This window comes from Festucalex cinctus, chromosome 10 (genome assembly GCF_051991245.1).
Source record: "Festucalex cinctus isolate MCC-2025b chromosome 10, RoL_Fcin_1.0, whole genome shotgun sequence".
In the NCBI taxonomy this organism is placed as follows: domain Eukaryota; kingdom Metazoa; phylum Chordata; class Actinopteri; order Syngnathiformes; family Syngnathidae; genus Festucalex; species Festucalex cinctus.
The window spans coordinates 21,274,753-21,290,567 of NC_135420.1; the positions used below are offsets into that span (position 1 = coordinate 21,274,753).

Below are 15,815 nucleotides of genomic sequence, written 5' to 3' on the forward strand. Positions count from 1 at the left end.
TTCCGCCAAAGCTGCCATCTTGTGAGGCAACATACCGTACAGTTCAGTATATACATTTCTGTAGGCGTCTGTTTGTTCATTTCTGAGGCAAAATGCTGGGCTGGGCCGGACCACGGGGGCTTCCACAATAAGGGTGGGAGGTCTGTTTTGCAGCCCAGAGCACTAAGTCTTGTTTGTCTGTCCTGAGCAGCTGGACAAGCTGTAATAATACAAACAGGCCTTTGAACAGGCTGCTGTGTTGTGCCGCTCCGGCTTGGGTTACATCCCACACACAATAGCAACCACACATTAGAAAGAAAGAGAGAAAAAAAAAAAAAAGACACTACCAAACTACATGTGTTCACGCGACGGGTAGATGAATGTGTATGCGAGCGCTGACACAAACAGCTCTGAAAAGCACCATTATAGATAGTACATAACCTTGTTGCAAAATGTCCGCCCTGGGCGCGATTGATCTTCCCCCAAACGCCGCCGTCGCACCGCTTGACGCCTTGTTTGTGTGTCGTCTCGGTTTGTTTGCGTGTTTGTGCAGGCGGACGGGTGGCTTGCTTGCCTGTTTGTTCGCGGCTGATCATTTGCCGCCATGAATCACTATTAGCGCCCCTCTCAAACTGATTTAGCCTTGCGCAAACACATCAGGCTCACGGTGTCGCCCTCCTTGAATGGAAGCTGCGACGCTGAGAGGGCACCAAAAATGTGTTGAATGTCGTTCGGCATGGCAACGCTGACTGATGGCTTCCTCGGTTATGTCATGCGCTTTTGGGACTCGCATTCTAAACTACGTTTGAGTTGCTAACTTGCTAGTGTACATGGAGTGTAGCTTGCCAAAGTTGAGTTGGTTGGAAAAATTAAAAAACAAACAAACAAAAAACCCCAACAACAACAACTCGCGAATACACATTTCAGTGATACTACAATTAGAGAAAGATTAGCTTTAAGCTAACATTTTCTTCTTTTTCTTTTTGTGTGACAAGAATGTGGGGGGGAAAAAAGCAAACTATGCCTTTGTCATGAAACAGGAATTCAAGTGAAAAATTGGGTTGTGTTAGGTTTGTGAAATATGAATTAAGCAGCAAAATCCACCCATTTTTATCCATCTCAGGGGGCGGCCATTTTGCCATTTGCTAGCAACATGAAAACGATGTCACAGTTGCCGAGGTAACGACCAATGATGACTCATCTCTTTGGTCATGAACCGTAATTGGTTGTTTGGGCCCTGAGCATCTGTGATGTCATTTTCAGTCGACAGCAAGTCGCAAAATGGCCGACCCAAGTTTTGTTGTACCGGAAAGTGTAATTTTGTGTATTTTTATATTGCCCCATGAGTGCTGGTTTTTGGAAGGATATTGAAAATTGTTTTATGTGTGATTATACTGAATGGTTAAAACATAAATGACAATTTTTGCATCTAAGAACAAAAAAAAAAAAAAGGTCAACTTTGGTTAGTTTGTATGTTTTATTTGGGAAAATTTTATAATCAAAAATGTAAATTTCTAAACTTGAATCCTTTATTCAAATTATTTTAGATTTTTTGATTTTTTAAGTCGCTTAAATTTGTAATGAACAAGAAATGTCATTTGGTATTTAATATCAATGCAGAATTATTAAAAAAAACATCCTGATTATTTAATTTTCTCTGTTTATAATTTAATTGAATTTTATTATGTGATTTATGTAAATTAGATTGCCTGGTATTTGTATGCTTATAAGTTCAATAAATGTTTAATAATAATAAAAAAATGCCTCCCTAAAGATGGATAAAAATGACCGTGACATACAATCTTTCTATTTTAAATACTCATTGCGTTTCACGTAATATGGGTTGAGTGTTGAACCAATTCAAACTTTATTACTCCACATCAATGTTTAAAGCTTGAAATTGACTAATCGCTAATCACATGTTTTTGCATTTCTTCTTCCGACCAATTCAAAGAGGACTTTTCGACTGCCTGCTGCCGTTTCCGGACTGTCCTTGTGTAGCAGTCAAATCCAGCCAACAAAGCACGACAGCCTTCAAACATCCGCTCGGGTCCGAGACCGCAGAAAAAGGTTGGTTGTGGCTGAGACTAGTGGTTACCCTCGCTAGCTTCTGCTAGTCCAAACGCCGCTAGTCTTAAAATATTCCTGCCAGCAAGACTGGCGGCGAGGGAAGTGGCGTTATGTGAAGCAGCATCCTCGCTGCCAAAATATTATGTCCAATCATGCATGCGGACAACAGTTGTGAGCTAACCCATGTGTAGCTAGTCGTTGCCGTTGCCTTGTCTTGGTTTTGGCAGTTACGCTTATGCAGCCACGTTATTTTTACTTCCCCTCTTAATAGAGTTTTTCAATTGAATTTTCCACGTTATTGGTCACGTTAATAGTTGAAATGATTATTTTTACGTCTGATTTTATCTCGCAAAAAGCTGCGTGGAGGTTATTTATATCTACTGTCTGTCCAAATCTACTTCCCCACACACTGTCTGAGCATCCACGAGGAAAAGCGTGTTTTCGTTTTGAGAAGACCAATTACTGGCTCCTTTCAGAGTCTACGCTTAGACCGTACACACATTATGAAGAATAACAGATTGCATTTGTAAAGACCCTCGTAACCCCTTTCACTATGGCTTTCATCAGCTCCCATAATGCATCTGTTTTGAAAAACCCGTGAAAAGAACAGACAAATGTTTGTTTAGTCCCACCAGTGTGTGCTTTTAAACATTAATGAGCAAAGTTTGTCTCATTTGACAGTATTTTACAATGTTAAAACAGCCTAAAAAGTCAGTGCAGTCACCGCCAATTTTCATCAAAAGTGTAATCTTGCTACTGTAGTAGCAACCTGTCTGCTGTCAATCAATCATTACGTCTCATTCACTTGCGCAGTGTGTGAAATGTCCGTCACGCAAAACTTAAATATTTCAAACGCATGCAAATGCTTTTAATGACGCCTCTTTGGTTCCAACGGGGTCTGTGCACTTCCTGAAAGAACAGAGGGCAGAGTTGAAACAAATCAACTGTCACCTGGATGTGGAAATCACGACACGAGGGCCAATTACGCCTGACATTTGCCGTGAACTCTAAATAAAGGCAATTTGCAGCTCGTTATTTTTTACTCCCGAAACGCATTCAAATTAGATGCAGGTCCTCGCCGTCCGTGGGAGCCCAGCGGTGAGGACGGGTGGGTGCTGGGAACAAGACCTATAGCGGCCAGGGATAACCAAAGTAAATGAAAACACCTGTTTGGGTGAAGCGATATTGCTCTGTTTTTGTCTTTTTTTTTTCCCTGCTGTGTAACATAACCTACTGCTAACGGATAGGCCTTATACTTGCAATTACAATATTGGTTGTAATATTTTTACTTTTCTTTTTTTTTTTTTCCCATACTGGAATCTGGTGCAATCATAAGATGTTACATTCTGAGGTTGGATCCCAAAAGCACAGGCACAAATAAGATTTTAACTCTTTATTTGCAAAACATCGAGAGGCGTAGAACAAACTTGACTAGACGAGAAACGATGAGAATGCATCGAGAATCACGAGATGCCAAGCCCCCTTGGGCTGTGGAGATGCACAGAGGAACCGAGGTAATAATCCGACAAACACACACTTCTCGGTTTGGCTTAAATAGACAGTGAATTGATCGGATTCGTTATGGCTAGACGGTGTGGGTAACAGGACTGACATGGAATTATCTGATTGGCTGTTGACCAGAAGAAGAGATTAAAGATTCTTGACATCAAATAACTTGAAAACCGTTGAAACTAGATGCCGTTTACTTCAGTTCAAAACATCAATTCAAAACAGACACTTGACCTCACGGTCATGACCCTAACTTGACCCTGGCGGGACCCAGTCATGACATTAGAACATGACTGCATTCAACATGACTACATATAAACATGAAAAGAAAGTCAGTGCAAGGGGATTTGTTGAACATAAAAAATTCAGATTTATCTATGCATATGTACAATGTAGAACATGATAGTTTTTATTTTTTTATTTTTATTTTTTTAAAGCATGTTTGGAGCAAGAAGCAAAAACGTACATATTATCCATGTAAACCACAATCAATGGGGATCGGTGGCGTCACGGCTACAAGGATTTGGACGGGACGGCACATCTGCCGAATCCATTAAGAAGCGTGTACGCCGTGTGTGACGCGTTTTCACTGCCAGCGTCGGCTTGGGTGCGCGCAGCACAAGTGGGATCGAGTTTCGTCCGTGTGCGGTGGGGGGCCGTCTCCAGTTTTGACGCGTGATGATTTAGTCAGGTGTGAGCGTGCATTTTCCAATTTGGAGGGAAATAAATTAAGTGTATTTTTTTTATTTTTTATTTTATGAGACTTGTGTCCCTGGCCGTCTCTGGGTTCAGCCTCCCTCCCGCTGTGCACTGTCAGCCCAACTGATGTGTTTATAAAGAGCGTGGCAGCGGGAGACGCACAAAACGCACGTGCATCAAGACGAAGGTCATGAAAAGAACGGTATGAAATAAATGCGCAGATGTACGTATGCGGCAGGGAAAGTTTTTGTGTCAAGCTGCGCTACAACGTAAAGATGACACGACACGACTTGTTGCAACTAGTATGCCTTTTTTAACCTAAGGGGACATTTGTAGTTTAGAAAAAAAGTTACTTTAATTGCTTATATACACACGTTTAGATCTCGAGAGTACCTGTACAAGTGTGCAATTACGTAACTCATTTTCTTCATTCATTCACATTTTAGGGCCAACTTTGAAGAGGACATAAAGCACAAAATGAACTTTTTATTGTTTGCTCCATTTGGGATTTTGATAAGTTAAGTTAACCTGAGAACTGTTTGAAATTGTGGGGAAAAAATATATACACATATAATAAGCCTCCTTTTTAATTAATGACCATTTCTTTTGCATACCTGTATTAAAAAACAAAACAAAAAAAACAGCTCTTTTGTTTTTCCGCAATTAATATCCAGATTCTATGGAACCACTGTGATGTCAAAATAAAACCTAAGCAGAGCTGCAGTGTTAACAAGCAGTTATTTAATGTATTTTTCAAGGTATACTCGACTAATTTAGCCATTTTTAGCAGTAAAAAGTTCATATTTTGTCCAGAATGAATTTGATAACTTAATTATTTTTCATGTGCAATTAATACCTTTTAAAAAGTAATTTTTCGACTTGCCGTCGACTGAAGATGACATCACCTGTGCTGAGGAAGTAGGTAACGACCAATCATGGCTCAGTTTGCTGACCAAACCCAAAAAAGAGGGGAACCATGATTGGTCGTTACCTACATCCACAGCACATGCGATGTCATCTTCAATCAACAGCAAGTGGAAAAATGATCTTTTAAAATTATTAATTGTACATGAAAAATGTTATCAAATTCATTCGGGACAAAATATTAACTGTTTACTGCTGTAAATGGCTTAAAATAGCTATTTGCATGGAATGTACCCGGTCATATTGTATATTACGTAAATCCGCGAACAATTGCCACTCTTTGTAACGGCCACGTTTTTTGTTTTTTTTCTTTTCTTTTTTTTTCTTTTTCAAAGAATCATTCAAAAATCTTTGGGCTACTTTGATCCAAGCATACCAGTTAAGACGCGTCAGAGTTGAGTTCTGTTTTCGTTTGTTGGAAAACAGCAAAATATAACTCCTTACCATAAATTTTGTCAAATCTTTGCAGGTGCTTGTACATCCTATGGCGCTGAAATCAACAGAGGCAGAGCAGGTGTGTGGCTGGAGAACAGATGAGTAGTCCTAAACTTGAATGACTGTGTGTATATAAAAAGAAGATCTGGTTGAGGTCTTCTGGCGTGTAGAAGCAGGAAACCCAAATCTTGCGTGACCTCTAACCTCAGTTTGGTTTCTCTGCTACTGCTCCCACATGTGGCTCTAAATGACTGCCTTTGACTCTCTTCATGTTTATCACTGTCTCTTTTGTGTGTGGGTCCATGCGACTGACCCGGGCTGTCTGTTTGCCTGCCAGTCCCTGACTGATTGTCTCGCTTCAACAGCTTGTTTATTTGCTTTCAATCAACTGCATTATCAGCAATTAAGCGGCACCAATTGAGCTCGAGTCTGAAGACAAACATGCGCTATTAAGTACATTTTCACATACTAATCCGCCTGAATAAGTTCAACATTTGAAATGCAATACTCAAGTTAATTTACTGCAGGGAGTGCTTATAAAAATCTGACAATTTGAAGTATTTCTAGCTACTTGTCAAAACATAGCATCTTGTTGTCTTTTTTTTTTTTTTTTTTTTTTGTAGCAGTATGTTTTTGACAGGAAAAAAACAAGACTTCTTAATCAAAATTGAGCAAGTAAAATTTAACCGTGATTTCTATTTTGGCTTCTCATGATCATTAAAACATAATTGAAAAACAATTTATGTGCTGAACGGTGCCATGTGTATGCAAATTGTTGCATTTTGATTACAATTGGAATGTAATGTAAAACTAAATGCACAACCAAAAGAATTATACACGTTGCATATTGAAAGACAACACATACTTTGATTTAGAAACATCACCAGGGCTAATGCTAGGAGTCAATGGTAAATCCGAAAAGAAAATTAGCATTAAGTTTTGGGAGTGATATTTCTTTAAATAACAAATATTCACACTCAAACGTTGTGTTAACACATACAGACAGGCAATATAACAATATTCACAGACATTTAAGCTTCCTAATCTGTGAAAACTAGTTTTAATATGAACAGTAAATATGTATTTCCATGCATGCTCCCGCACCACACTGCCCCATGAGGTCAAAGTGTGCACAGCCCGAGCAGCAGGTGTGAAAAGAGGCTTAATGGTGAAGTCGACCCAATTTTTTTTCTCTTACATTCTATTCAATGCAGCCCCTCTCATCTAAGCACTGATTAATATTGTATTTGTGGAATATGAATTAAACAGCGAAGTCCACTAAGAGGGCGGCCATTTTACCACTTGCTGTCAAGTAACGACCAATCACGGCTCATCGTGCACAATGTCACAGCATTAAACTCAAACAATTGAGGCGCGATTGTTTACTTGAGCACTGAGCACCTGTGATGTCATTTTCAGTCGACAGCAAGTGACAAAATGGCTGCCTCCTCAAATGAATCAAAACGGGTGGATTTTTCTGCTTCATTTGTAAGTTCACCCATTTTTATTTATCTCAGTGGGCGGCCATTTTGCCACTTGCTGTCGACTGAAAATGACATCACAGTTGCGGCTCATTTTCATTCGATAGCAAGTGACAAAATGTCCGCCTCCTAAAATGAATCAAAATGGGTGGATTTTCTGCTTAGTTCATATTCCACAACTGCATTATTAATCAGAATACTGTGTTTAGACTAGCGCATAGAACATATTACTGTAAAGAACATTTTTGTGTTGACTTCCCTTTAAGTACAGCAAACGATGTTCAACAAACCGATAAGAACTCGAAGTCAAGGCAGACTTTGTAGTCTGCAAAGAAGTTTATCTGTCGGTGATGTCACAGTTGCCACACCTCAGTCGCATCGCCCCCGTGATAACAAATATGACCTAAAAACTCCAATCTAGCTTTCACAAGACTGTTGTCGCTTAACTTTCATTTTCGCCCTCATGAATCATTGCAGTTTGAATATTTCCCGTCAGTCACAACATCACGTTGGATGTGCTCCATTGTGTCTTCATGTTTCTTGCGCGTTTGACAATGAATAGTTTTGGTTTATCGCCTCATTGTGCGCGTTATGCAATCGTGAAACCAATGTCATCAGGGCATTACAGCAATCCAACCTTTTTTATATCATTCTTACGCTGATAACTATTTCCGTCATCAGGATGTGCTCAACGAACAAATCAAATGACTTGTCTGTATTATTTATTTATTTATTTATTTATTTTTTGATATACTGTTGAATCATGCCTCACTGGGTTTTAAGGTTCAATTGAGCTCATTATTTACAGTGAAACTTTTGTACAGGAAGTCGGCGGACAAGCGTCTTCTCCGGGCGAGAGAATTTGCCGCTCCCACCTCGGCGCAACGGATGATCGGAGGAGATTGGCAACTTTTACTGAGGTGGGTCAAAGTCTCCTTCCTTTACGAGTTGTTACAACGTGAATGGGAGCACAGAGCGACCCGACGGGAGACGGACGGAAGGGGAGGGAGGCATAGGAAGTGAATGGTGTAGTTTTTCCTCAGCTCTAGCGCCGCTGAGCAAGGTGAGAGGTGGGGGGGCCAGGGGGCACTGGCTGGGTGGTCAACATGATCGGGACAGCGTGTGTGTGTGCGTGTTTATGTGCGTGTTAATGGCTGTATGTGCTTGAAAGTCAGAAAGAGAAAGGGGCTCTCTATGCTAAGTATCCAGCCATGGGAATAATCAAATGCCTCTCATATTTCCTTCTCACCGCCGTTTGATGCGTTACACCCCCCCCCGCCCCCTCCTTTTCCTCTCTATTCTTGTTTTTCAATCACTTTTCTCACCCTCAGACTGCGGCTTCTATTCTTGTGTCATTGTTATTCCACGCTTAGCTTAGCCATGCACATTCTCTGAGGTTTCGCTCTTTATGGGCTGCAGAATGAGGTGAAGACCAAAATGACTACCCTAATCGAGAACCCGCACGGGTCCTAAAACAACACGCAGCGTTTAGCCAACATAATTCATTCCTTTTACTCATAAAATACTCGGGCCTAATACAAAAAAAAAAAAAAAAAAAGGGGCATCAAGCAATGAAAGTTGAAGTGGCGAAATTCATGCAGCCTCTTGGTAAGAAAAACACAGAACACGGAGTTTTTACCAGAAGAGTCAGTTCAAGGATGTTGGATGATGACATAAATGCAATAGCTTTGCATTTTCGAGGAAAAACAACCTAACAGTTGGAAGTTGTTAGCGTAATTTGGTTGGCTTGGCAAGGAACACCGAGGAAAGGCTCAAATTTTAGATTAGATTATTAGCCAGTATTGACGTCCATCTTTTTTTTCTTTTTTTTTGATATAAGTATAATCCAAAGATAACAGATACAGATTTTTTACATTAACTCGTTTGCTGCTATAGACAAATCAGGGCCGAGCTATTAATCGAATTCAAATCGACATTGCAATGTAGTAGAAAGCAATTTTCAACTTGCAAAGGCTGCAAATTTGAAAAACAAAACCCAACCAAGTATATTTTGTTTATGCAGCTAGTGTCCAATGGCCTTTATTTTACTGTAAGCATATAAGATCAAAACATTTATGTATATATATTGCTTGTTATAATTATATACTAAATAGTTTGTGTTTAAAAAAAAATTAAACAGGATGAGGCCTTAAATCGCAGTATTGAGGGTCAAAAAATGTAATTAGTAGGGATGTTCAAACCTTTTTTTTTTTATACTGATAACAGTACGAGTATTCAACTCTTGATTAGTCACTAGTACTTTTGATGTATAAAAACCAACAATTTTAAAGTAAGACCGTAGCACTTTTCCTTAAAATTGCATGAAATTTATGACAATATTTCTATTCTTTTAATTTCTAATTGTAAAATGTCCACGTCGCGAGTACCGGTTCCTTGAAATAAGGCTTGGTATTGGCCAGAAACCGACACCTGGTGTAGGTACATGCCCATCCCAAATAATTAGATCATTCTGCCTTTCGATTTATATTTTACTCTTACCCTTATTATAACTCTTAAAATATTATTCTACATGCTCCAAAACCACCTGTCAATATGGGGAACTCTGCTTTGAAAATGGCTATAGCAGCGAGTGTGTTAAATTTGGGTTGAAACATGACAGCATATCACAGCAGATAGAATGCAAATATTCCCCCTTGATGCTGCGAGCAGCATAGGGACGATATTAAAATCAGAATGGCAGCTTCGGAAGTGCTTTGAGGCCATGTGATGACATCATTGTCACATTTGTTATTCTTGCCATGCTCATCTTCTGCCAGAAGTAGTCAACAGCCTGCCTGATTTGTGTTGGAAAATTATAAATATGTAATTTGTCCCACATTCAAATCTGATTGATTACCATCTCAAGCCCCTGGTGTTTAAACATTCACCCAGTCTTGTTTGTCATAGTTGTAACTGTCGAGTTTACATGCGACCTTGCGATTGACTGAAGTTGTATTGAAATTGTAAGATCGGCGCGGGCGGTCAACAACTGCCTTCTGTCATCAGATGCTGCGAAATCTAAACACTGGCGGCCACAAAGCGTATTCCCTCTTTCCCTGTGACTGCAATCGGATCGACTTCCCAAACCAACGTTAACCACGCGCACATGTTCTTGCTCAGTCGGTGCGAGCTTCCAAAACAATTTTTTAAGATCTTTTTCGCCCCTTTTGGTTCTCATACTGTCCATATTCACACCCATCTTTGATCTCGTCGCTCTCGGGGGTATCGCCGTCAAACGCACGCAGTCAAAAGTTGAAACTCTGAATATTGATCCAGGCGGATCACTTAGGACACGATCAAGCGATCTGAGGCAAGAAGATTCTTTTCAGATGGCCCGGGAGTGACACAATTGCTCCCGCATGCCGTCCCCCCCCACCACCGAGCATCGTTGTCACGTTCACAGCTTCCACATGTTTGAAAGTCGGTGCAGGATTGGGCACGAGGGCCGATGCCAGCTCCTGTTCCCGAGCGCAACGCTCAGCCGGGAGAGAAATTGATAGCTTTGACAACATAGAAAGTGGGATGTTTTACCTAACCCTGACACTCAATACTTATGTGATTTACCACTTGTGACTTTCTGACTTTCATTTTCCTCTTATGCCGGGCATTCGCGGTTCGGTTTCACAAGTGTTGTTTTTAAATTCAACCTCACACTGCACAAGTTAATCGACTGCATGAAGTGCACTCTATGTTCAGGCTTGTGCTGTTCCGCTTAAGTTCTATAGGTGGTGGTAATGCACATTTCTGTTCATATATATATATATATATATATATATATATATATATGCACACTCTCATCCTCCTTTTTTTTCTAATCATTTAATTACTTGCATAATTAAAAATAATGAACACATATTCTGAAAGTCATAAGCAAACATTTATTACGGCAAATGCTTGCATGTAGTTATGTTTGTTGCTCAAACACAACCTGTGCTGACCACCAATATTGACACGGTTTCGTTGAAAAAGTAACTTGATTACTTTACTGAATACGTGATTTTAAAAAGTAACTAAGTTAGATTACAAGTTACTTTTGTAGTTACATTCATCAGCTGGCTGGCAGCATTGCCTGAGCATAAAAATGTCAACCAGTTTTGCCAATATTTATATGCCAATATTTGCCATTTAATTGGATGTACATTCTTGACAGTAATGTTTGATAATGAAGGTTTAGTGAAAAATAAAATCTGGACTTAAATACTTGTTTGTAAAGGGGACGTCATTCCAAAAAAAAAAGAAAATATCTTTACAATAATATTTTGTCATGTCCCCACTAGTCTATACATGGAATTCTGGAATTCCTTTGTGGAATATCAGTTAAGCAGCAAAAGCCACCTTAGGGGGGCGGCCATTTTGTCACCATGCTGTCAACTGAAAATGACATCACAGTTGCTCAGGGTTCAAGTAACGACCAATCAGGGCTCAGCTTCAGAAAACAAGTGAGCTGTAATTGGATGGTTAAAACCGGTGGATTTTGCAGTGTAATTTATTTCCCACATACGCAATATTAATTAGAATATCGTGTTTCGATTGGTGGGGCTGCATAGGACAATTTATTGTAAGGAAAATTTGGGGGTTGACCTTCCCCTTTTTTTAAATAAATAATGGCAGTCTTTGTTGATTTCACTTAAAATAAATACACTACTTGTTTTTATGAAAAATAAAAACAATCTTTCCAAATAAAAGCAATAGTTATCAGCACTGTATGCACATTTACGAGTGACATTACTGCCACCTACAGGGCTGGAGGGAGCGTGGTCAGATTCATTGCGCCTTGGCAGAGGTCTGTCCTCAACTGCCCTCTTCCTTTTTTGGGCGTCTCCCAGCTTGACTTGTCAGTTTTTGCTCCGACAGCAAATGTTGTGTAACTACTGGGGTGGGGACTATATTTTGTCATCATTTAAACTCTTTGGCGAGCATGCGAAGGTCCTTGGTGTTGATTATGTTGACAGAATTATGTTACTGACAGATGAACATTAGATAGTAGTGTTACTGGAAAGGGAAAACTGACTCCACGCACACACTCAAGATGCTCCTGGAGCTTGCCCACACATGCTTGTTGTCCCTCTGAGTCAGTCTGGTTGACACATGGCTATGACAGCCGCAAGTCTGTGCTTTGAACACATAGTAAGGCCGGCTCATGCCGGAGTGCATTTGCCAGATGAAACCCTCAGCCTGAATGCACTTCACAGTGCTTACGACATACTGTAGTGGGCGCCGTTCTGTCACCGACGCGCCACTTAGCCCGCCCCACCTGCACGTTTTTTGTCATTGGGAATGCGATGCTGATAGAAGGAGCGAAGGCAAAAATGATGAGGGGGACGGAATGACCTGTTAACCATGACTGTAAATAGATAAGGCTCGGCATGGCACTGTGCAGTAGCTGCAGATTGTTGTCCTTCACTGTATCTCAAACTGATAAGGTGTGAAGTAGAACACTTGATGTGTGTGTTCATGTCAGGAGTCAAAAGATAATAAATGTGGAAAAGCTACATAAAAACACAAGTTAATGTTCTATCAAAATAAGACCCTGAATTGTTTTTTTTTTTTAATATTCTGGACGACCAGACACAGTAAAATCAGCCAGCATAACATTTACTTGAATCACAATGAAAATTAGCTTCCTTGATATACTTAACCTTTAACCCCTTGCCATAAAAGACCCTGCATCTAAAATTTCAACAATAAGGCATTATTTTGTGACTATAATACTATAAGTCCCATGTGGATGAAACATGCCGCTAATGTCGTACTGCACTACTTCTTTCACCAGTGATTTGCAGGCCCCCTATTTTTCTATTTTTGTCAATTTTAGGGCCTTATCGATCATTTGTATTTATTTGTTTAATGTATTTATTTTTTTTATAATTTTGTGTTTGATATTTGCCAGAATAAATTTATCTGTAAACAAAAGAGAGAAAAATTGTGAAAAAAAATTACAGAATTTTTTATTTATATTTTAAAACGGCCAATATCAGCCGATTTAAATCTGTTGGCTGATGAATCGGTCATGCCCTAGTCAGTCCAATCAATGACATCCATCCATCCATCCATCCACAGGATCAACAGTTTTCTTTGTAAAGTGTTTGGAAACTATTAATGCAAATCACTGATGTAGACGTTTAAGTGCTTCAATGAATAATTTGTAAATCACAACTTTGACCTTAGACGTTTAAAAAAAATAAAAAATAAAAAAATAATCTTCCTAACCGTTCATTAATCTCAAGTTTAAGCAGAAAGACACAACTGGTGAAGCTAATTCCCAAGATGCCTCTTCTCCGCCACTTATCTCCTCTCCTGCTTAATGAGTCGTCGCTCATCGTGTCTGATTCTCTGCTTTGATTAGCTTAATGAGGCAGTGTGGCACCTGTCCTTGTGACAAATTAGTCTGTTTCATACATTAATATTCTGAGGACAGCTCGTTAGTCTTTTTGCTTTGTGGGATATTTATTTAGTCACTCGTCTGCTATGTTAAGGAATTACATGGGGAAACATACAACTTAAGATGTAAAAAAAAAAAACATTTACACTATAAGTATTTGCTTAGAGCATTTAAATAAATGACATTCTGTTACTTTATATAAAATATCTTCTCTTAAAATCGCAGTTGGCCATGACCTCCACTTTGGATGTTTGCACTTTTCCTCCAGCGGTTTGACAGACAAACTACGTCCTTGCAAAAAAAAGTTTCAGGGAAGAACAACAGCTTACGGTGGAATAGAACACACTTTTACTGCTCGGACTCAAATAAAACACGAGGACTTTGTGGTCCGCCTGTGCAGTTGGAAAGACAAATATTATTTTCTTTACGAGCGGGAGAAGTCCGGAGACAAGTGGCGAAAGAGAAAAAATATAAAAGCCGAAATGATTGAATGGCTGAAGTATTAAAGCTCGTAACTTTTGACTGTGGGATCTTGTCCCGCGTGGAGGGAGGTGAGAACCGCAGGTGAGTGCCGTCAGAGTGGCAATTAACTGCGGTGTACACACACGAGTAAATAAAGTTATGCATTAGATGCCATAAACTTACCTTGGCAGAGCAATTGCCTTAGTCAATCTTTACATTGGAGTGGAAATTGCAGTTTAATCAGTACTTCTAAATGAAAACTCTTAAACCTTCAAACACGGCAAGCTCTATTCAGAAGAACACATGAGATTTTTTATCTTATTTAAAAAAAAATATTTTTATTGCATGCTTTTTAGTTTCTGTTGCACCTCAAGTTGTCCTTTGTCTTTTTATGTATGTAAAAACAAACATGTTTTTAGTTCTTTTTATGACTAATATTTTTCCAGCTCATAAGCATGCCTATAAAAGAAAATTAACATGAGTGCTTACAGTCGAGTAGTGGCAGCGAACTTAACAGCAGATGTTGAACAAAAAAGGCCCGATTGCTTCAAGCTGTTTATTGCCAATCTGTTGAAATTTACAGTCAAACTACACATAAAACAAAGGGCAGTCTGCTAACTTAATTTTAACACAAAGAAACACCGTAGGCAGGTCAATGAAATGAGCTTTTATATTAATCGCTGTAAACCTGATACTTGAAAATAAATGGCAACATGCAGACAAGCAACATGCTTATTAGTATTTAATCTTTTGATATCAATTCATCCATTTAATTCTTTTTTTCAATCCATAAATTCGTGTGAAAATAGGATCTCACTGAAAGGCCAAAATGAAAAGTAAAAAAGGAAATATTTAAAAACATAACAATCATTAAATTATACAACAAAAATTGATACTACATAAAATCCTTAAAGTGATACTTGACTCATTGAACAATTTTCATATTTAGTCCAGAATTCATTTTCATAACTTCATTATTTTTCATGTACAATTAATACCTGTAAAACTTTTTTTTTTTTTTCTTTCTCTTGCTGTCGACTGATAATGACATCATCTGTGCTGAGGAAGTAGGTAACGACCAATCATGGCTCACCTGCTTTCTGGGGTTGGTCAGCAAACTGAGCCATGATTGGTCGTTACCTACTTCCTCAGCACAGGTGATGTCGTCATCATCAGTCGACAGCAAGTAGAAAAATTACTTTTTAAAGGTATTAATTGTACATGAAAAATAATGAAGTTACCACATTAATTATAGACAAAATATTCACTTTTTACTGCTGAAAATGGCTCAATGAGTCAAGTATTCCTTTAACTGAATCAAATTAATCAAAAATGAATCGAATTGGCCCTTCTAAATCGAATCAAATCAATTTTGAATTGTTTAATCCACATATGGACAAAGCATGTTTTAGATCTAAGGCGCTCTGGATTCCATACATTTTTTTTTTTTTTTTTTTTTTTTTTTTTTTCCCCTGCTACTTATATTGTCATGAAGCATTTTCAAACTGGAGTCAAAAAACAAAAAACAGATTGCCTCCTGAACTTTGTCGTAGAAATCCAATTTCAGGTGTTAAGTCAATGTAAACAGGATTGAATATGGATCTAAATCTAAATTGGAATTTGGCTTTTGTAGTCTGAATCCAGCCTCAGTTCCCTTGAGCCTTTTTTTCCCCCCCTCCTTTGAAACTCGGGCTGTTTGAAGTCCGTATGCTAATGTTGATTGGCATCATAAGGCTGATTATCCGTCTACCACCTTGTCAAACCATCACAATCATTGCCCGAGCAAAGCCGCCAACGTCCGCTGGTCAGCATTTCAGGAAGGGCTCAGATTCCAGCCGTGATTTTTCTCACGCATCCCCTTTTGGGGGGCGGGA

General features: G+C 39.1%; 1 long non-coding RNA gene across 5 annotated transcripts in view; it reads left to right on the forward strand.

The window, feature by feature from the left end:
* The window catches only part of LOC144026812 (uncharacterized), a 94,772-nt gene that overhangs the window by 5,501 nt on the left and 73,456 nt on the right, over positions 1-15,815 (forward strand). For all 5 annotated transcript variants that reach the window (XR_013285310.1, XR_013285314.1, XR_013285311.1 and 2 more), the window contains exons 2-4: positions 1,934-2,049; positions 5,651-5,695; positions 7,922-8,017. This is a non-coding gene — a long non-coding RNA (uncharacterized LOC144026812). The remainder of the gene's footprint in view (positions 1-1,933; positions 2,050-5,650; positions 5,696-7,921; positions 8,018-15,815) is intronic.